The 23,406-nt window shown below is 30.7% G+C and overlaps 1 protein-coding gene across 2 annotated transcripts in view; it reads left to right on the plus strand.

Moving 5' to 3' along the window:
* The window catches only part of LOC139092937 (RNA-binding protein Musashi homolog Rbp6-like), a 219,802-nt gene that overhangs the window by 49,370 nt on the left and 147,026 nt on the right, over positions 1–23,406 (plus strand). The window lies entirely within an intron of this gene.

Here is a 23,406-nt window from a genome sequence, read left to right on the forward strand (position 1 = left end):
TTCAACATTTTAATATTATCCATTCTTATCACTTATGTCCATATGAATGAATAATTTCCTGTGCTTTTTTTTTTTTGATTCCTTTTTCTCATATACAAAAGAAAATTGAAAAATCATGAGAAAAAAGGCATGAAAAGTTTTTTTTTAAATCGCTTTTTATCTCTCGTAAGTCAGAGTTTGTCCAAACATTCTCATACAAAAATAGTAAAAGTTTGTAATATTAGAATAAAGGAAGAAGAAACAATCTTTTTATGCTGCTGCTGTTTGCTCTCAGAAATAAAATCAAAAAATTGTAAGAAAAACTTCTTCGAGAGATGAAAAATCAGTGAAAAAGAAAAGAAAATTATTTTTTAAATACGTATGAAAAACTTCTTACTTCTTTTGTCAAAAACAATAATCTTTTTAAGTTTCAACTATTTGCAGTAATATTGAATTTGCCTTCTGATTGTCTGTTTATCATTTGTAAATATATTTGCTTATTTTGGACCATATTTTCTTGGAATTGTGAGTTATTACTTGTTAAATGACTTTATATGCTTGTATAAACCGACAAGGATGATGCTCAAGAGCATCCTCACAATATTGAACATGCTCAGTTATGTAGATTGAGTATATTCATGAACATGTTCACTGTCTGTTAGGGTTAGATATTTTCACCTTCGGAGAAGGCTTCAATGGAATATAATTCGATTTCCCGGAAGGTATACGGCATCGAAATGGACAAAATTCTGCTACGGACGAGCTTTATTCTCTCTTGCTCAAGGTCATATCAGGAAAAAATCAGAAAATTGTATCTCCAGGACAGCATGATGGCGTGAGGCCAGATTTGAAGATTGTTGCAATGAGAGACCAAACTAGATTTTTAATCAAATTTCTTTATTGTTCTAATTTTTTCATTATTTGATGAATCTGACTAGAAGTCAGAGTCACTCTGGCCTATAGACACTATTTTTCGACTTGATCATGTCACGTACCTATCGGTTAAATGTTAAAACATAGAATATAATTGGAACAATGGGAATCAGAGCATTTATTGAATGTTTTGAGCAGTTTTAAGTAAAATATCCCAAAGCTCGAAGTAGACTTGGATTCTATACAGAAAAATTCGACATAAGTCGGCTTAAGTCATACAAAATTCGAGTCTACTTCGAGTTATGAAATATCCTAAACTCTTGATGTCTTACAACAAATCAATTCTAATCCATGAAAACTTCCAGTTGGTGTTTAAAACTGGTCGTATAGCTGGTTGCTTTTGCTAATAACCAGAACCAAATGCTTCACTGTTTCAATCACAAGCATATCTCGTAGAGTGTTTTGGCCATCCTCGTGCTGAATTTAGAATCACACAAGATAATTCACAACATAATTTTTCATACAAATTGAGTCAAAATTTTAAATTTTTTTAAATATTCAATTCTGAAAATCTGATTGTTGATTTTACAATTTTCATATTCTTTTCCATATTCCGAATCAAAAAATTGAATTAAAACAATCAACTAAAGGTCACTCACAAGTTTTCTTTTTAATCTTCCTATTCTTAAAATGTGCACATGATATCATCCCTCAATAAAAATTTCTAGACACATAAAACACCTTCCTATCTTTTCTAAATCTATAAATAAAATTCAAAATCACCTTTTTTCCGAAAAAAAAAACAACCCAAAAGCAAAACAAAGCCAAAAATGCGCCTCATTTGCATTCAATCCCATGACACAAAAGTGATTCCCTTAGCTTGTGTAATAAAATATATATAGGAAGGTAGAAGGTAGAAGTAAAATGAGCATTTGAATTGATTGTTAAGTGGATCAATGATATGTTTATGTAAGCAAAAGAATTTCAATTTTCGATAGGAGAAGAAGTTGAGTGAGTGAGATGGAGAGAGGAAAAAAAAACTTTTTTTTATATTCCTTATTTTTCAATTCTTTTTCGATTTTGTGTATGCACAAAAATCCAGCAATGTCTAACTTTTTTTTTCTTCTGTTCCTTAACATTGCTTTCTATCTATATCTTTTGGCTCACTCTCTCTTTTTTTTATTGGTATGAAATGGATGAGCAGCAGCAAGGTAGGAAAGTTCTTTATAGAATTTCATTTCTCTTGTTATTTCAATATTCAGCATTAAAATGGATGATATAATGTCGAGGATAATTCGCTTTTTGCTTGGAAAAATTTATTATTGGATTTTCGTGTTTTCAATTGCTCACTCTCTATATCCACTAATATTATATCTACTTTTCTTATTGAAATGTCTCTTAGAGTTTTTTTGCTTATTTTGCTTCTATTTTGACTGCGTTTTGGTTTCTTTGTGCTTCTTCGTCCCTTGAGTGGATTTTTGGACTATTTGAGTAATTGTGGTGTCCAGGGTTGAGCTTCAGTTTAGCTTTTTAAATGCTGTAGATACCAGAACGATGAATTGAAATTTAGTCATATACACTTACTGTAACCATGTTCCTATGTGGAGCTTAGCTCTCGATTTAGCTCTGTTGTTGGCTCTGTCGCCTGGTTTTTACAAATTCTCTGTCTACACATGTTATGATGGGATTCTATCAAGATTTTTCTGTGCAGAGTATCTTTTAGAGCTCCAGGCATCATATATGTTGAGCACCTAATTGCTCTGACCAATAAACTTGTTTTAGGTTCAAGTCAACGGTGACGTTGGGGTTCCCTAGACTACATGGTGCAAAAATTTCGAGGTTTTTATGCGAAAATTAAATTAATTTTCCAAAATTTGCCTTAAATTCTGACAAAATTCTCTTAAAAGTCCGTATTTCCTGTACTCCATATTTTTTGTTCCTCAATATTATTTTAAACCACACCAAAAAAAAGTTTCTCCATCACATTTTATTCAAGATTTATTAAAGGTAGCACAAAAAAGTGCCACCAAAATCCACTTTTATATTCATTCAATATAATAAAAGAAGTGGAAAAATATTTTTTTGATGACTTAATGCTTCTTTTTTTCTGAAATATTCATTCTCACATAAATTGGTTAAACAGATTGATGTACTTGCAAAAGCGATATGGAATTCTCAATGGAATTTTTCAATGTTTGCAGACAGTGCAGATTTTTATTTTTGTCTAATGGCTTGTCTTATGGGAATTTGATTTTTTTGGTTTAGATCGAAATTTCTTGTTTTTTATGCTTGAGATATTTTAAAGGATTAAGAAGAATTTTGGGTTGAAATTTTGGAAAAAAAACTTAATTTTTGTTCAAAATTTTCAAACAATTTTGCTAAAAATTTAATGCAAGAATTTAAAGTTTAAAGTAATCAGAATCAATTTTCAGAATTTTCATCCATAAATGCTCTTAACATAATTTTAAAGACAAATTAAAGTCCTAAACCTTTAATCATATTTTCTAAGAATTTCTTATAAATTGATTACAGTTCAAAGCTTTTTATTAATTTCAAAATATTCACAAGAATTCGTAAATAGAATAAAAGTTTTGATTATAATCTTCATAGTAATCCTTCTTGGAATTCAATTCAAAAGAGATTCATGTTCGTGACAAGAAAAAAGTTTCAATTTGAACTATTTAATACCCTTTTTAGGTTCCAAGTATTTATTTTTTATAAGATTTAAAAATTTATTCACTCAAATTTAAAAATTTGATAAAAAATACAATTTATTTATGAACATAAAACTTGAAATTCTTTAGATTTTTTTACTAAATAGAATGACTAGAAAATTTTAACAGAATGTCTACTCATTTCGCTACTCATTTTGCTACTCTACCCATGGAAATTCATTTTTGTTCACTAGAGTAGAGTAGACCTAAAATTGAGTAGAGTAGATTCTACTCAGAAAATGAGTAGATTTTTAATTCTACTCTACTCGAGCTATTAAAGCTAGTCAGCTACTCAGCTACTCGAGCTACTTCTTGAAATCTTCTTCCGTGAGTAAATACGGTGTTATTTTAAAAACAGAACAAATTTTCTTAATTTTGATTTTTAAATTTTTTTAAAAATTCTTCAATTAATATAAAACTGTGAGGTGAACGCTAATGAGATATTTTAAAAATTTTGCAATTTTTTTCCAATTTAAGAATTTTAAAAAATATGAAATTTTAATTGAAGAGAATGTGAAAGTATCAAAATTGTTAAAACCTCAATTTTTACAATACTGTCTGACTCTTGACATTTCAACGGGACTCCTGCAAATCAGTAATTTTTCGAGAATAGACCATTAAATTTTTAGTTTTCAAATTAAAGTGGAAAACTTGAAAATTTGTCTATTTTATGTTTAGTTACAATGAGAACTCGAACTTAGATTTCTAGAATGCAATGAGAACTTGCATCCGGATGCAACTCGTCTTTTGAACATCTATGTTTTTACATAATATTAACTGAATCCTATGAAAATTCTTTTGCTTAACAATAAAGCATTTATTGCAATTTTTTCTTCCTAAATATTGAACAAATTTGTTTAAAATACAAAATACAAACCCGAATTTTCTCCATGAACTCCATTTTCTCACAACCTTTTTCATTTCAACTCATAGTCTCTCCATTCCTCAAACAAAACCACTTTTTAAAGAAAAATTATTAAGAACAAAAGCAAAATATTAATGCATAATGAGAAAAAAGTGCGAAGAACAAAACAAAAGGAGAGAAACAAAAAAAAATCTTTAAAGAATAAAAATTACTCAACATTTTTCAAAGTGACAATAACTCAAAAAAGGCAAGCAGCAGCAGTAGAAAAAAAAGTCATTTAGTAGAGTATGAAAGAAGATAGAAGAATATAGGCTCGCACAAAAAAAATATTTCTTTGCATTGAAGCGTGTAGTAAATATGTGTGTATCCTTATGTACAGCATAAGAAAGTGGGAAAAGAAGTTGAAAAACAATAGATGGGAGCAAATTGGGGTCGATTGGAAGTGATGTCTGTTAAAGTTTGAAGTTTTATGGAAGGTAGCTTTAATTCAATGCTAAATATGAATGCATGAAACTAGACTTCCTGATTACTTTCTTAGCTGACCGTGCAGATCAATTGTGGCTCATGGACTCCTGAGATGGTGCCTTAAAGCTGATTCTATCGCTGGGTTTCGTCTACCAATTTCCAATATCAAGTGCAATACTGTCTTTATCGACAGTTTCCTTCCAATAGTTCTATGGTCGTCAGCCAGCTCATTACTATCATTAAAGTCAAATTTAAGGACCATATTTAATGGAGCTTCTGTAGGTTTTCTAATGGAGCTTCTGTAGGTCTTTTTATGGAGCATCTGTAGGTCTTCTAATGGAGCTTATACAGGTCTTCTGATGGAGCTTATGCAGGTCTTCTAATACAGCTTCTGTAGGTTTTCTAATGGAGCTTCTGTAGGTCTTCTAATGGAGCTTCTGTAGGTCTTCTAATAGAGCTTCTGTTGGTCTTATGATGGACTTTCTGCAGGTCTTCTGATGGAGCTTCTGTAGGTCTTCTGATGGAGCTTCTGTAGGTCTTCTAATAATATGTAGAGTCCATCCAATTCTGTTCACTTTGAGTGAATACCGAGACTTTCAATAAATCAAAAACAGTCCGTCATTTCCTAACAATCCCCAAAAAAAACCAATGACTGAGTAAGTAAGTGAGGAGGAACTCAAAAAGAAGGCACGGAGAAGGAAAGAAAAAAAAATATTGCTAAGAAGAAGAATAACTGAATTATCCTTTTAAATAAATCATAGGCAAATAAACAAACAAAACTTTTTCTATCCAATCCTCATCCTCTCTTAAACTTTTTTTCCATTCTTCTCAGGGGCTTCTTATTTTCCTCAATAATACGAATATATCAAATGAAATGAATATAAAAACTCTCTCTTTGCTTGCCTATTTTCTTCTTATTATTTCCATTTCTTTTCTTTTCAATTCTCTTCGTTTCTTACCAATAAGTCACGTGGAAAATTTTTGTCGCGCGTGCGATGAAAAAAATAACAAAAAAAGAAAGGAAAGAAAAATAACGAAATGAAATTTCAATAAAAATATTATTTTAGTGTCTTGAAAGTCATCTGATTATGGCACTAAATGCTTTCATTGTTTACTATTATTACATTTGTATTAAAGTACTGACCTGGCTGTGTCTGAAGCGGAATTTGTGATTTTTTGTTTTGTTTTTTGGGTGGAAATGGGTGGATGAGGAATTTACTGCGTTTTAATTTTTGGATGTTTTTGTTTGTTTCTTTGGGTGGCTTTGGAAATGCGTGATTTGGGAAGGTGAAGATATGGCTCTTGTGGATTTGAGTTTCTTTTGTAAGCACAAGGGACGGGGAATATTTTGTTCAGAGTTCCAGAATATTTCCTGGAAAGCACACAGCATAAAAGAGACATATTATATAGTTCCGACCGTCATGACTCTGACGTGGTTCTGGGTTTAGCTAAATCCGGTCCTATAGCAGAGTAAGGTCAATCTAGGTTTAAATTTTGGATCCTTTAATACAACCTGTGTCCGGTTGAATTTGGAATTATATTTGAGTCTACAAAAATTAACTTGCCTTTACATATTGATAACCAAAGCTCGAAGTTGACTCTACCCGAGTTGGCTTACCCGAGTCTATTTATTCGAGTCGACTTCAAGCTCTGCCTTAGGCTGGACTATATGAATTCAATTTGGCTTTAAACAAAAGCTTAAAACAAATTTTATAACGATATGGATAGGCTTGACTTCATGTATGACTCGAATCGAATTCGAGCTCTTCTAGGGAATAATAAAAAGGAAGTAAAGAATTAAGTCATAAAAAGCGCTTTAAATTGTTGTGAATCTCAAAATCTTCTTTTTAATCATCTTAAAAACCTTAAAAAAGCTTGAATCATCTTCAAAGAGTCATAAGCAATTTGCACGTAATTAAAACAATAATTTCAACTTAAAATCTCACAAATCATAAACAAAATTCCCAATAATTTAAATATCCATCAAAAAACTTTAATATTTTTCTTCATTTCCTTCAATAAAATCCTCAAAAACAACCCCAAATAAGCCCACAGCAAACAAAAGTCTTATCATGAAAATGTTGCACACAATTCGTCGATCGAGCTTTTTTTTCCTCACTGCTTTTGCCTTCGTAAATTACGATAAAGATTCCCCAATCGGAAGAGAACTTTCGAAATGCATTGAAATTCACCACAGTAACCGACTTGATAGTAAAAAGAAAAGCAAAACGTCTTCACATTCATCATATACAAAATGTATAGAAGAGCAAAAAAGGGCCAAAAAGGAAAGTTATTTGAAAGGGGCAGAGAAGCTTTATTCGCCGTTCGGCAAATGAGGGGAGCATGTCAAGTAGATACCAAAAGGGATATTTATCCTCGTGCTTTTAACATTTCGTATGGCAAAGGATATTTTTCCCCTTACGAGACATTCAGCAAATTGAACATAAAATTCAGACCGAGTATGCGCAGTTGGTGTCGCATGAACAGACGATATATTGAATGGTTAGTGGAAAAAAGGCAATTTCAAATTGAACGTAGACTCGCCCGGAACGACAATTTAGTGTAGTGCTTAGCATTCGCTGTTTAGCGCTTAACGAGTCGAGTTTGCACTGATTTACCGTCCTAGAGGTTACAAAAAAAAAGTTTCACAAATTTCTCATTCGCAAAAAAATAAAATATTAAAAAAAAATTTAGAGGAAGTTCAAAAAAATACAAAAAAAAAAATAAAAAATTTAGTGAATATTATTGTAAAGAATATAAAGTAGATAAAGCAAAAAATCACGAGATTTTAGTCGAAAAGAAGCTCATGCCGCATAGTAAATTGATGAATTAATATTACTTAGTAAATCAATTTTTTGGTGGTATAAGAGCATTAAGCATAGCCCAAAAAAGTTTCGATAATTTTCATTAAAATTCGAGTAGAATTCGCGATTTTTTTTGATATTCCGCGTGTGTAATTTTTTTTAAACAAAAATAAAAGAAGTGAATTTCGCGTGAATTTAATACAAAAATTCAATTCCGGTGTATCTGAAAAATATACATTAAAGGAGCTAAATATATAAAAAAGAATAAAGCAGAGTAAAAAAAAATTATTAAGTAAAATTTGTTCATGTTTTTCATTTTCAACTCAATGTGTTAAAAAAGAGGTATTGGCATAAAAGTTATTTAGTCTCGCGTTGTGGTCTGCAATCAACATTTAATTCATTTTAATTCTCGCATCGACATATTCACGAGAGGAAGTTCATTTTTTTTGACGTGATATCGCTGAATTAAAATTGTTGTGTGACTTTTTTGTGAATTTAAAAAAAGAATTTTTGAAAAAATAACAGAAAAAATTGTGAAATTTGAAGAATTTTTCAAGATTTTTTAAAGGTCAAGAATTAAAGTTGATTAAAAAAATTTGAAATTTTGAAATTTTTAGCTAAAAACTTGTTAATTGAAATTTGAAAAATAGCCTAAATTAAAATATTTTATCGGCTAAAGTTTGTTGAAGTAGATACAAAAATTGACATTTTTGACTGAATTTAACTTTAGTGAAAAATAAATAAAAATTGTGACTGAAGAAAAAATTCTGACTGAAAATTAGCTAAAATTCCAATTCTATTGACAATAAAAAAATTAAATAAAATTCTCAAATAAAAAAAAAAAAAACTTTAAAGAACAAAAAAAGAAAAATTTTTAAAGACAAGACAAGAAAAATAGAAGAAAAAAAAAGTGTTGTTGATTTTCACAGAGCAAGAAAAATTTTCCCAAGCAGCTTTAATAAGAAAACGGAGAAAAATTTCCTCATTCATCAAGATTTCAAGTGTCTCAAAGTAGAGTAAAAAAGTGGAAAAAAGAGAGAAAAAATAATTTTAAAGATAAGAAAAACTCTTGAAAAGAAAAGAAAAAATTAAAGAAGGAAGAGAAATTTTTTTCCCGTCCACAATTAAGGAACTAAATCCATTACAAACTATTAGCAAAGTCATCGTAAGTACACCCAATACTTTTTTTATAAGCAATTAAATTAAGCACCAAAAAGAGTTCAAATTAAATTTTTTTCGACTCTCGAATATTTTTGTGGATGTGCTGTTTTTGGGTTCTCAAATGCGATACAAAATATAATATTATTTGTGTATGTGTTGCCAAAAAATGAGTGCTTACTCCTACGGTTTGGGGATTTAGGAATGTTAAACATAAAAATAAACAAGCTTTTATCGTTGAAAATATTCTCGTTTTTTTTTCTGGCTGCTGCTGCCTCCCTACACTCCATCCATACACAACATTCATTCAGGGCTCATAAAAATTGCTTTAAATTTATCTCTAATGTGTATGTATGTGGCTTCATTCAATGTGCAATATTTTTTCGAGTTTTATTTTCAAATGATGGTCGTGCTTATAAAATGTCTATAAAAAATTATTTTTGAAAGGGAAATGAAATTGGCTTAAAATGTAGAACAAGTCATTGAGTGACTTTATGATGCAATTTTCAATTAATTTAATGATGATTTTTAATGCATTTTGATGATAAAAAAATATTTCTTATGGAAAAATTGAATGAAATTGCACTAAAATTTGACTTATTCTTTTCAATTGACTTGATGGGGAAAATGTTGTGAAAATTTAAATTTTGTGCAATTTTCTGAAACAAAACTTTTGAAATTTAAAAGTTGCTCTAAAAAAATTTCTGAAACTTGCAAATCAAATTAAATAAAATTCAAGTTTGAAAAAGTTGCAAAAACATTCAGAAATAACTTTATTTTAGTTGTATTTATTCACAAAACCCAACTGACCTAAAAATAAATTTTTTTCGTAAAAATTTGTATTTTATTTAATAACGAGAAAAACATTTTTTTTTGATATGTGCTGAACAGAAATTATTTGCGATGTAAAAATAAAAAAGTTGAAGAGGATTTGTTGTAGATTTCGAGTGGTTTTGTGAAAGTTAAAGAGAATTTTTTTTTCTGGTGAAAAATTTTGGATTGGATTTTTTGGGGGTTAATTTCAATTTGTAGGCTTTATTTTTGTTTTGGGTTCTGGTAACTCTTGATGTGATTTTAGACTGAAATTTTGAGAATCAAAAGTGTTGAAAAAATGACAGAAAAATATTTCAGAAAATTTCACAATTTTTAAGATTTTTTTAAGTGCTTAATAGTTCAAATTCTAAATAAAACGAAAAAGTGATTAGTCGAACTTACGTCTAGTTTAAGTTGACAGTTTTAAAATTTTCATGTGGTTTTCAAATTGATGGCAAATTAAGCCTAGTTAGTTATGTGAATCGGAAGTGTTAAGTGAATTAAATACATTTACAACTACTCAGAGCTCGATTAGGTTAGTGAAGTAAAATCAGAGCATATTAATCTTATTTAAATACAGTTTAAATTGAATCTGTTTGAATATCTATTAAATTGAATATTTGCTGTAAAAATGGGCCAAAATTATCCATCATTGTACCTTCATGGTGCCTTCAGATAGATTAACACTGTGACCTACAGACGAGGCATCCTATCGACTCATTGTCTTATCGACTCGGTGTCCTATAGACTTGGTGATCAGATATTAGTCCTCACATTTAGTAAGCCTTAAAGTACATAAAACCATTAAATTACTGATTGACAATTAAATATTAAATCAAATAATCAAGAAAAATTCTTAACAAAATCCTTCAAAACAACCAAAAATGGATAAAAATACAAGAAACTTGATTAAAATCCTTTCAAACACTTTATAAAATTTGCAATTTAAATTTTCCTAATTTCAAATAAATTCCTGAAAATGACAGCAATTTTATAAATTTGTTTCTACTCCAAACTTTGTCCTAGAAAAAACAAAAAATGATTTTTTAAAATTTTAATTAAAAGCACGTGACTTATTAATTGAGAATTTTTTTTTTCATGCCTCTCTCCCTCACTTCTGTCATAATTGAATAATTAAAAATTCATATCTGTTTGAAATATTCATATTGAGAGTTTTTTTTTATATTTTTTCGGTTCTGTTTTTATTCTGAATATAAGGCATTGAGGATAGACAAAATGTAGACATAAATCCATCTAAAGTGTCCAATTTCATTTAATTTCCAATTACTTTTATGCCTCCTTTGACAATTTACTTTCAATCCTTTTTATTTTTAAATAAAAAAAGTTTTTAATTCTGTCCCTTAACTGCTGAACTTTTGAAGAACTTTTCATCCAGCACTACCTCAAAAATTTGCTTTTATTAAATATTTTAGGGATAATTTGTCTTATCTTTCTATAAATATTTTGTGTGTGTAAATTTATTTATTTATTTATTTTTTTGGAAAATAACACACAAAAAAATAAAGTTTTTTGTCTGTGCGGTGCGATAATTTTTACAACCCCTGAAACGAGAGCAGCACAAATAGAAACAAAAAAAAAACTATGCCATAAATTACATACTCAAAAAAATAAAAAAAAATATTCTGTTGCCTTTTTTTTCTGCTGATATGTGCTTAAAAACTCATCTTTTGGGATATCAAATGGGAAGGCAAGGCACACAATGGCAAAGAGAGAGAAGAAAAAAAGGAAAAGAAAAGTGGAAAACTAACAACTGGCCCTAAGATTATTGATTTTCCCAAGAGGTTTTTCCTTTTATTTTATTTACGTAGTTTTCAATACAAAAGCAATTATGGCACCAATACCATTACATGACATTACAGCAAATTCTTTCTACTTTTTTTATACATGTTTGACGGCATGAAGGAAGCAGCCAAGAAGGTTTTTTTTAATGCTGCTGCTTCTCCTTTTCTCAATGCCGTTGATGATGAAAATGATGATGATGATGGTTGATGGTTAGCAGTTCCTCTTTAATATTATGTACATTTTTTTCATTCCTACATCCTTCTTACTGTATATGCTACAACATATATACAACAACATACAATGAATGAAATGAAAATACTTCAAGTGCGGGTAGATTTATTTCATCAGTTGAAATGAAAAATTTTCGCCAATCTATTTAAGTCTCGGTGTGTGAATAAAGAGAGAAGTGGAGAAAATTGAGTGAAATTGAAGCGCGTGTGGGGGGTGCGGTAGCGTAATTTTTCCTATTGGAAATACTTTTCTTTTTTTGATTTATTTCAGTTGATATTGGTGGTAATTTTGTGTTTCAATGAGGGTATTACAGTAATTTTTCATAAAATGACGGGTAGATGCAGACTTGAGAGGTTCTCTTGGTTGTCTTAAATTTGGTTAGAATTTGACAGGAACTCTGGCAATATTTTTAATTTTTCAGAACTTAAAATTGAGATTTTTCATGAATATTAGTTCAGAATTTGATCAAATTCACTTACTTCCTTCGCTGGACATACAAATCAATTGAGATTCTCGGTCTTCCTCGGATGCCACCTGAAACTGGCTCAATCTCTAGCTTCCACTTGCCAATTTTACTTCATTCCCCCAATTTCTCACACAACAAAACCCAAATTCTCAGCTGCAAATAAAAAAGTAAAAATTCACATCAAGGGTACGGCAAGCAGGCATCAGAAATTGAAGAATGAAGTTAAAAAAGTATCAGATTCAGAAGAAATTTTCTTTACATTTTCATTATTTTATCCATTCTCATTCAATCTAGTGGATGAACATTTCTGCTACTTAATACTTTATTGTGTGTATACAGCTATATACACATTTTTTAATACTTATGGTTCATGGTTCAGCTAGAGCTTCATTCCATTTTTAAGTGGCTTTCTCGAGAAAATTGAGCTTTTTAAATACGAGAAAGTTTTTTCAAGCAGAATTTTGTTTTTAATTTTTTTTTTTTGATTTCTTTTCATAAATAAATAAAATAAAAAAAGTTCTTCGAGTGGATATACCATATACCCTTTGCCATTGATTTTCCTATCCATTTCAAATCAAATGTCGATTTTTTCCTTCGTGTGGATGGAAAATTTGAAGGATTTTTGATCGATTTGTCTGACGTGAATTTTTGTGAAATTTTGAAGGAAATTAATATTTTAATGTCTAGTTAAATATTTTTTCGAGTGCTTAGTTTGGGTATTTTTGACATTGATGGGTATGAAAAATGGGGGATTGTAGAGTATGGCAAGCTTGGAAAGAATTTAATCAGAATTTGGAGATTTTAAGTGATTTTTTAGAGGTAAAATACAGTGAAATTAAGATTGTCGATTTTTAAGATCGTCATTTAGTCCTAGTGTCTTTTTGGAAGGCATACAACCTAGAAAATGTCCCAAAGTTGACAAGAATAGCATGCCTCTGTCTTAGAAGCAAATTTGGTGCAATTCAAGCATAGAAAATTGAAATAAATCTCTAAAATGTTTTAGAATTCAAGAAAATATCTCAAAACTCCCCAAAAAAATGCGTCAACAACCCCAGCATTCACTTATCACTCCACCTTCAATTCCAACTAATTTTCCCTTGTTATTCATTTATTCAATCGATGTCTGTTTCACTCGTCTATCTAACCTCACAAACCTACATTTTTATATATATTTTTTCCACTCTTTTCTCGCCTGAAAATCAAACTCAATATAACACACATGTGTAAAGATAGATCTATAAATTGTATGTGCTTTATTGCTTTTTTTTCTCTCTCCTCCTTGCTTCCATACACGATTCTTTATTGTACATCAAATAATAAAGTTTATGTTAGAAATTTCCACATTATCGCATTAATTGATTGAAAGCTTTTTTTCACTTGATATTGTTATAATATGATGGAATTTCTTTTACAATAGACAATTTAAGACATTAAAGAAGCTTTAAAACCATTCAACGACATGCTCACATACCATAGGTATCAATTTCATATGGAATCTCCATTTATTAAAGACATATCTATGATGATGATGATGAAGACGACGAGAAAGTTTTTTTTTTCTATATATGTATCTTATATTTTGATGAGGGGAACGAGAATAACAACATTAAAGCGTCAATTTAAAGTCTCCTTTTTTATGGTAGAAAAATATTTTTTTCATCTCCAAGAAAATCAATAAAATGAATGAAAAGAGACGAAAATTTCATACCCAAAGAACGGTTGAGATAAGAAAAAATTTCACACTATCAAGAAAAGTTTTTCTATTCTATGTGATTTTTTTTTTGTTATACCTAAAGTAATAAATATGTGCCATACTTTACATTGTGTGTATATAAAAGAAAAAAATTTTTCTTTCCTCATTCTTCTTCATTCGGTGCTTTTCACACAAAAACCCATTTTTTATACTCGAACTCAGTCTCTTCTCAGTCGAGAGTCGATTTTATATATTATGTACGATATTACACACATACAGAAAGCATGTAGGATGTTTCAAAAGAGCGAACAGCAAATTTTCCGGTTCAGCAAGGTGAGGCAGCACAAATATCCCTTGAAGATATTTTGACAGAATTGATTGCTTCATTGTTTTGATGGGGAGATGCTTAATTTTGAGAAATTTTTGGGGTTTGTGAGATTTTTTGGAAGATTTCACTTGAAAATCTGTGAAATTTGTGGAATTTTGTATTATTTCGAAGTCTTTATGTTCAATACTATAAAGTATAATCTGTCATTATTTGATGACATGTACGTGTCATCCTCATCAGAGTAGCTTGTAATACTTTTCATCTTGAACAAATACTAGTATTGTAGCTTCAGAGCATTCATTCAACCAATAAAGACTCTATTAGAAGTCAATATTCTGAATTAAGACTTTGTCAATCATCCCAAAGTGACAATAAATCAAAAAATGTAACGAATAGCTACCAAAATGACTTAATCCATTATTTCTCTAGAAATAGCACCAAATTTACAGCTCAAAGATTAAAATTGATCAAAATTTTGTAAAGATTAAAGCATTTAACTTCAAATATAATTCGAATTGACGTCAATCTCTCCAGAATAGTATGAGTTGGTGATTCAATCGAGACTCTAAGATCAGACCAGCACGATTTTAAATCGAATTCGGCTCCAAATCAGAGTCACATCAATTTTGCTGTTCGGGTCTTGTCCCCAACAGCACAGTATGACAAATTTCATTAATAATAGTAAAAATGACTTAAAATCAGTTGTCATGGTGCCCTGCATAGTCCTATTAGACCACTTCCATGCATTTCCTTAGCAACCAAGTTGTGCCATTCAAAAGTCCAGCTTATTTAAATATGTCTTTAAATTCATTCTGAAAAAAAAAATCATTAAAAATTCAACAACAAATAAATACCCAAAAATACAATTTCCCTTCATTCAACCCAAATAAATCCTCAAAACTTACAAAAAAAAAAAGAATCTCCATCAAAATATTTTCAAGGGTATCGTACCTACAAGAAGTGATTCTCATCCACCTTTTTTTTGTGCTGCTTTCTCTTTGTATTAAATAATATTTTATATAAAATAAAAATATATATATTTATGTACCTTCGTGTGTGTCTACGTGTAGCTATAAAGTGTTATATGTGTGTATAAAAAAAAAGTGAGAAGGATGAAGAAAATGTGTCACCTACCTTACTGCTGCTTCAACTGCTACTACCGATGCCGAAAGGTGTTTTTTTTTTTTTGGTAAAATATTTTCTCCATTCTTCATGATTCTTGTGCTATGTGCTCAACTCGTGCTTGTGAAAAGTACCGAGACGTGATAGAAGGATGTGTAATTAATATTTTCCGTATATACTCTTCACAATTTTATTTTTTTCTATCTTCATTCTTGCTATCTATTTCTATATCTACATGTGTCTATCTACCTTAACTTTCAAGTTCTCTCCAACACTTTTATTAGCTTCTTTTCTTACGTTTTTTTTGCTTCTGATGGATTTTTTTTTGGTAACATGATGACAATCTATGTCATGATACTTCCTAAACTTCTTTTTTTTACTTACTCGTATTTTATATTGCTGCGTGTAGAGAGGAGGAACACACTTAATGTTTGAAGAGATTGCTAGATACATGAAAAAATTTAATGTTGAAAGATATGAGGAAGAATTTTTGGGAAATGTGCTGAATACTTTTTTATGGGAATTTAAGGGGTCTTGAAAAATTGGGTTAATAATGAAGAAATTAGAGAATTTTTTAGTTTGTGCCAAATTTGTTTACTTACTTTACTGGGATTCAGGTTGATTGTGATTTATGGAGTCTCATTGGTGTCACTTGAAGTTAGCTTCTGCTTGTCAATTTTCAATAACTAGTGCAATACATTCTCTATCAAGAGCTTCTCTGCACGAACTCTTTAGATGCCCTAGTGAAGGTTTTTGTCAAAAAAGCAATCGCAAGAGCAAGAACTCGAAGATAATTCTAATTTTATATCGAAAAATATTCATAAAAAATCCAAGTCTTCTTCAAACTCTGTCAAAAAAAGCATAAAAAGCTAGTTTCAATAAATTTCAAATTTATTAGTTTCTTCCTGTCTCTGGTTATCCAAAGTTTCGGTCTTGATGAATTTTTGAAACCGAGACTGGTACTTAGACAAAGATTGAGGACAAAACTTCAAGAGCATTCTTCGTACAGATCAACTGTAAGCCACTTTAGTTGGAATATGAAGCTGAGTCTATCGTTGGTTGTCTTCTGTCAATTACAAACACTAAATGTAACACTGTCTCTATCAACAGCCTCTTTCTAAGAGTTATTTGGTCATCTACAAAATAACATGACTGACAAGTCTTGGTCTCTGTCTCAAAAGCCCATACTTGTCTACCATGCTTAACCACCAATATTATTGAGTGCTTAAAACACGTACCTTAAGTAAATTATGCACTAGAAAATTTTCTACCAATCAAAATTCCACTAAAATATTAATAAAATTACAAACTTAAAATACCTACCCATGCCTATTTAAAAAAATTGATAAAAAATCCCCAAATATCGTTTCCACATCAAAAATAACAAAATTCTCTCAATTACCTCAAAAATGTTCTCCATCTACGAATCAATTCCATTTCTTCAATTACTTTCATCACAAAAACAAAAATTCTTTCATAATAAAATTAGCGATCAAATATATAAATGGAATCTTTGCCCTTTCAGAGCAAAATATTCAAATTTTACATCCACAGATGAAATGTTTCATTTCAACTAATTTGATTTCAACTGTTTCCAACTTCTTCTTTCATCTCAATCGAATACTCTTTAAAAAGCAATCATAAGGGAAAAAGCAGAAAATTTAATTGAAAATCGATAGATTTTTTTTTCTTTTTTTGTATTTTTCTATTTCCCTCATCATCATCATCATCATCATGAGACATTCTCATACCAAAAAAAAAATGAACTTAATAGAATGTCAGATATTCAGATCAGAGACTGTCTATCTGTCTAATAATCAATCTCTCTCATTTTATTCATCATCTTTTCAATTTTTTTTGTGTTGCTGCTTGTTCGTCTTCATCGAATGAAGCAAAAATCGAAAAAAAAATGGCATAAAAATTGGACGCTTTTCTTCCGATTCAATTATGCATGAACGACATCAGCAGTAGCTTGAAAAAATTATTTTTTTTTTTCTATTTCTTTCTCCCTCCGGACGAATTTTTTAATGCTCGATATTCATTTATTGGCAAAGTTTTCCACTGCTTTCAGTTCCTTTCTCATCATATTTCAAATGTCTTTTGCCTTTGCGGAATATTTTTCGATAATTTTTTTTCTTTTCATTCTTTTGCATAATTTTATTAGCCTATTTTTGTCATCATTTGATGACATTATGTGGAGAGAGAGAACATGTATCGAAGGATTTTTCTGTTGAAATCATCAACAACATGAATATAATGGAAATGATAAAAATATTGTTGAAAAGTAGAAAGTTCTTTTGGAGGAGACTAGAATGGGGATTATGATGCTCGAATTTAGGGTGATACGGTCGAGACTGATGAATTTTGGGAATTTTCATACCAATGAGTTAGAAGAAAATTTTGATTTTAACTAATACTTTTGAAATTCATCCCTGTCAAGAGTCAGCATATCCAATAAATCAACTGTTATCGAATAATAAGAACTAAGGGATAAACTATTGTTTTGCTGAATTAGTACAGCATGCAATTGAATATTAATCACAAATTTGGCAATTAAGTTGATATTTCAATTCTAAGTCGAGTGAATTAGGCTGTGACTAGTCTACCATAGTTGATTATAGTCATCTAGTAGTAAATTTGATTTTTCTTGTCAGGATCTACTGAATAATATAGGTTCCATGTGATAATGGGAATATTCAGTTAAGAATAGTTTGGGATTCCTTTTCTGGAACAATTGACTAATTATTTTGAGTCTTTTTAGACGAAAATTCCAAAAAGTCCCTTAATTTGTGCGTTTCTTAAATTTCTGGCTCTGATCCTGCAAATGTTTCATTATAACTGATGCAGTTCCTTTTAAATTCCATCAATATTCTAGTTTAAAATAGAGTTCAGTACGTTTCTTGCAATTTAGTAGGGTTCGTCTAGATGCGCAGACCTGCAGCAGATCTACAGTTTTTATTCATCTATGCGCATCTGATTTTGGCAAACCCTACATTTAAGATAAACATAGATTCTACCATGGACGATTAGTTCAAGCTTTTAAGTTAACTCTTTCAGCCCTTCAAAGACTCGAAACCTGAATTTTTCCTCTATGTATACAAACGCGCTTCAAAAAACTTTTTCAAAAACATTTCCTTTTTTCTGATTTGGATGAGCGGAAAAATTTGCTTCTGTCATTGCTTGTGTGCATGTTATTGCTATACCAAAGTTATGTAGTGAATAATTACATAATAATGTTCAATAATCCATACACAAGAAAAAATGGATAATGGCACACGAGAGTGAGTGAGATGGAAAGAGAGAGAGAGACACACATTCAGGAATAACAATATAATAATAATAAAAAATTGTAAAGTCACATATAATGAACATATACAGGCTACGGTAATTTTATCTGCTGCTTTATTATTTATTTTTTTCAATGACTGTACATGAATGAATGTCGAGATATCATCACAGCAAATGATATAAAAAAAAGATCCCATTGATATTGAATTGTATGTATGTCAGTGGTGCAGAAATAACAGGAAACGAGAATATTTTATATATATGCTGCCATGTCTCTCCCCCTCATCTTCTAAAACTACTATAGCTGCCTTCAATTCTTCAGTCTGTTTATTTTTCTCGCAATTCAATGAAGAGTTAATTTGCCATCGACAGAGATTCAAAATCAGTTGCTTTATGTAGATATATGCTGGCATGTAAGAGAAGTCGAGGGTTGTCTCATTGAATTGAGAATAGAAATGGCAATGAGAGAGAGAGAGATAGAAAAAAGAATCAGTGGCAAGTAGACATTTATCTGACATAAATTAACATACGAAGGGTATTCACTGCCAGGTGGAGGGATTAAAATTTAGGAGATACTTGAAAATGTTTTTTTGTAATCTCAATAAGGCTTCCGGTGCTGTTTGTCTTGAAAAATGGGGATTAGATGGGCTTGAAATTGAGGGGGTATATTGTCGTATAATTTAGAAGGATTTAGAGAAATTTTTTCGTGAATTTATGGTAATTTTAGGGAAGTTGGAGTTACTTTTTGTAGAATATATGGAAATTCTGATAAGAAGTTGACTGAATTTTGAAGCAATTTTATGTGAGTATGCATAATAGGGGGACTAAATAGGTTGAGATGGATTCTTCGATTTAGTGACTAGAATTTTCCTATTTTTGACTCAAAAAGTACCCCTAACAGGCACAGAGTATGCTTTTAAGGTACAGATCCACCACTACGGTAAAAGCGGTCTTTTTGGCTATTGAGGCACTCAACATACCTAAACTTCAGGTCAAAAATCAGCCAAAATCTCCCCACTGGCTAAATCTCGTTTTCCTCTCTGTTATCCACAATAACTTCTGATTGTATGTACATCCGTATTTTTTTCAAATCCATTATCCGTATATTTTACACAAACAAACTATCTATCTACATATATCCATGAACAATTTTTTTTTCCTCCTACTTTTTTTTGTGCTGCTTCCTTTATTCAACTTTATACACCAAATAGTAAAGTAAAAGATACAGAAAAAAAAGTATATTTACAGTCACATTGAGGGAAAGAAAAAAAGATTCTTTCTTATTTTTATTCCATTTCTTGAAGATGTAATAGAAAGGAAAAATGAGGTCGGAAAGTCGATACATAAAGGAATAAGCGACAGCGCATTTCTTATGCATTATTTAGTTTTGTAATGTCATGAGAATAACCAGTTAATGTGATTTGAGAATTCACAAGGTGAGGTTTTTTTGTGGATATGTGAATGTTTATTGAGTGGGATAAGATTGTCGGGATGAATTTGGAAAATTGAGTGTGAATATGGGTATAAGTGTGGGAGATAAGCATCATTACATGTTTATTGCTTAAAATAACTGAGGATGTTCCTAAAAATTTTTACAATTTAACATAAAAACTCCAGTCAGCCCGACAAAAAGACCCCAAACATAATTCCAGCACTCAAATCCACATTTAGTAACTAATCCAACAAAAATAAGGCATGGCACAGTTGTCGTAAAGTAACAGCAAAAAAATAAACTCTACACGTTGACATCAAGAGACTTTTTTTTTGCATTGAAAAGCTAAAATAAAACTTTTGCCTCCACTTTGAGTACTTCTTACTTACTTTACCATCTTTTTTCTCTGTGCTCATTCAATTCCCTACATTTTTTTGTGTCTTGTCAGTTTGATGCTATTTTGCATGAAAATGGAAAGATGGGCAGAAAATAGAACATGGAAAAATTTGTATTTTTATCCTCTTGAATGGATGGAATTGAGTGGGTGTCCCGAGTAGCACAATCCTAACATGGTACCTATGGTACCAAAAGCGGCCTATTTGCCTATTAGGGAATTTGGTGAGCCAAACCAGTGAAACACCAGAAACACGGTGTCTAAGGGCATCTTTCAACTGACCGTTAATAAGGCGACGTGGAAGTACCTTACAAACATGATGTGCTGCTCGGGTTTTGTCAGAATTTTTCTAAAATTGCCAGAATTTTAAACAACTTTAAACTGATTAAATTTTCAATTTTAAATCAAAATTGTCTAATTTTTTTCCATATTTTACACCCCTGCATACCCTTTCAAATATGCAGAAAATCTAAGAATCTGACAGTATTCCTTCAACACCACCCCTCATCTCCATGATTTCGCCCCACATATATTTACATCTATTCTACCCAGAACAAACTTAACGAGACATTCACAGACATATTACATGTTGATGCTTATAGAAATATATAAAAATTTGTATGCAAGTCGGGAGGAGCATAAAAATTATGTTTGGGTGTATCACGAGTACATAAAATGCTCCTCATTGTGTCAATGACGCCAATATAGAATTTGCATCAAAACTTCATAATAATTTTAAAAAAAGAAATTTGAAAAAATCAATAAAATAAAATCAGCGATGAGTTTTTTTGCAAACATTATTGCAGAAATATAGTTCTAGCTTCATATGCAGCATAAAAAATAATAATAATAATTTTCCATAAAATATTAAAAACAGTCAGTAGCATAGAAAAATAAAAAGTTTGCTTTCCGTAAATGCCAACAAGCAATTGCACAGGCATTTTCTAGAAATTCCAACATATACCAATTAGTGCCTCTCCGGGCACGAAAACAATTTTTGCTGTTGTGTTATTATTTTTATTTTATTTTTGTATACAATGCAATATGAGCTCAGCACTTCCAATTTGATGAATCGAAATAATAGAGGCTGTAATGGTTGTGTACGAGTGAAGGCTTTTGTATATTTAGATGTGGGGGTAGTGAGAGAATAGGAACGGGAGGTAGGGTCGGGATGTATTGTTGTGTTGTGGATTGTAATGCACTAAATGCACTAGATTGGTAGGGATTTGTGGTTGGGGGCTCATTAGGATGGTAAAAATTACTACATGCTCAGTTTTAAATGTTAAAATTGAGTAATTTTGTATGAAGAGTTGAATGGATGAAAGTTGGGGTACATAAGCTTGGACCCAGAGGTGTAACCAAGGGGATGGATCGACATTACTTGCATGAATCGCTTTGACCCCCTAGCACCCCTTACCTACTGAATACACCCCTGTTTGTACAATTTTACAATCAATAAATCGCTGCAGCACCAGAAAAATCGACCCAAGCTCAACTTTCATGTAAATCCAACAAACTTTCAACAGAATTCTCAGAAAAATTTCCCAAAAAAATCTAATAAAATGTAATAAGATTGAAGTACCCCCCGATAACCCTAATAAGATTTCAATTTTCACCAATAATATAATAAATTCCTTGATTTCTGCAATATCCATAAACATGTCAATTCACAGCAAAACCCTTTTCAAATTTTTGTCTCTAAATCCCCCAAAAAAATATGTATGCTTATCACATAAAAAATTCAACATCCAGAAATTCCATCCGACAGATAATTTATCCCCTATTAAACTCCTCAAAAAAACAGCAACATTTTTGTTCCTACTTCATCATATAATGTGAATATGTTTATGCTATAAAGTGAATACAGCGTATGCTACACACCCACCTAACCAACCATTCATCCAACAAATTTTCCTTCCTTTTTCTTGCAGTTTTTTTTTTTTTTGGTTCTTGTGGAAAAAGTTTTGTTTTTTACGAGATGCTTTCTTTCATCCTCGTTTTCATGTTTAATGAGTTTTATTCCTTACTTTATTCCATCCTCTTCATTTTCAACTCACAGGATGAATTTCCTTCTTCTTTTTTTCGGTAACAATAATTGCTTCATTTCTAAAGGCATGAAAAAAAAAGTAAGAAATATTTAAATTGTATTCACAGAGTGTGCGGCAGCAGCAGCAGTATATAGTAAATAAGTTTTTATGAAGGAGAAAATCTTCTCCGGGTTTTATACAATTTTTTCGTGTGGCACATGAAGTTTTGTGCTTGTAACTACCAAGGATTATGCATTAAAAAAAAAACTAGAAAAACTTTCTCATTTTACTTTAAATTCTAATCAAGTTTCCTTGCGTGTGCTTCCTTAAATACAAATTATAAAAAATATATTTTTTTCGTGTGGTTTGAACTTTAAATTAGTTGCGTAGATATTAAAGCAGCTTCAGGGCTTGCATAAATATTTGTGAATAAACATAAATTTTTCTCACGTTAGTTCGTGTCCCTTTTTTTTTTGGATATCAAACGACCTTCTGTCTACCAATCTAAACTTTTTTATTTTATTTTTTTTTCATCTGCAAACAAGAATTTTTACTGTAGGACGATGTGTTGATGATGTTTGCTGTAAGCAAATCTATTGCTAAATTGACAATTTGGAGAGGAAAAAATTTTTGTCCGTGTTTGCAAAAATATTGAAGTGCTGATCCTTTTTTGTAGGATTATTGCCTTATACACATGTGAGGTGTGAGAATTTTTGTCATGCAAAAATTGCAATAATATTAGAGTTGGAATGTCCATTTATGCAGATTTGAATGGAATTTATGGGGGTTTAATAAGATTGTTGGCTGCTTTGGGTTGTCATGAATAATTGTGAATAGGTCAAATTGGGCAATTGATCAAAAATACGCAATTATGATGGCGTGACTCTGATTTGGTTAAATCCGACATCATGCCAGAGTCAAGCCTACCTGGCACATGATACTGGCCTAATC

Source organism: Chironomus tepperi, unplaced genomic scaffold (genome assembly GCF_022539635.2).
Source record: "Chironomus tepperi strain 1889 unplaced genomic scaffold, CSIRO-AGI_Ctep_v1 contig_316, whole genome shotgun sequence".
NCBI lineage: Eukaryota > Metazoa > Arthropoda > Insecta > Diptera > Chironomidae > Chironomus > Chironomus tepperi.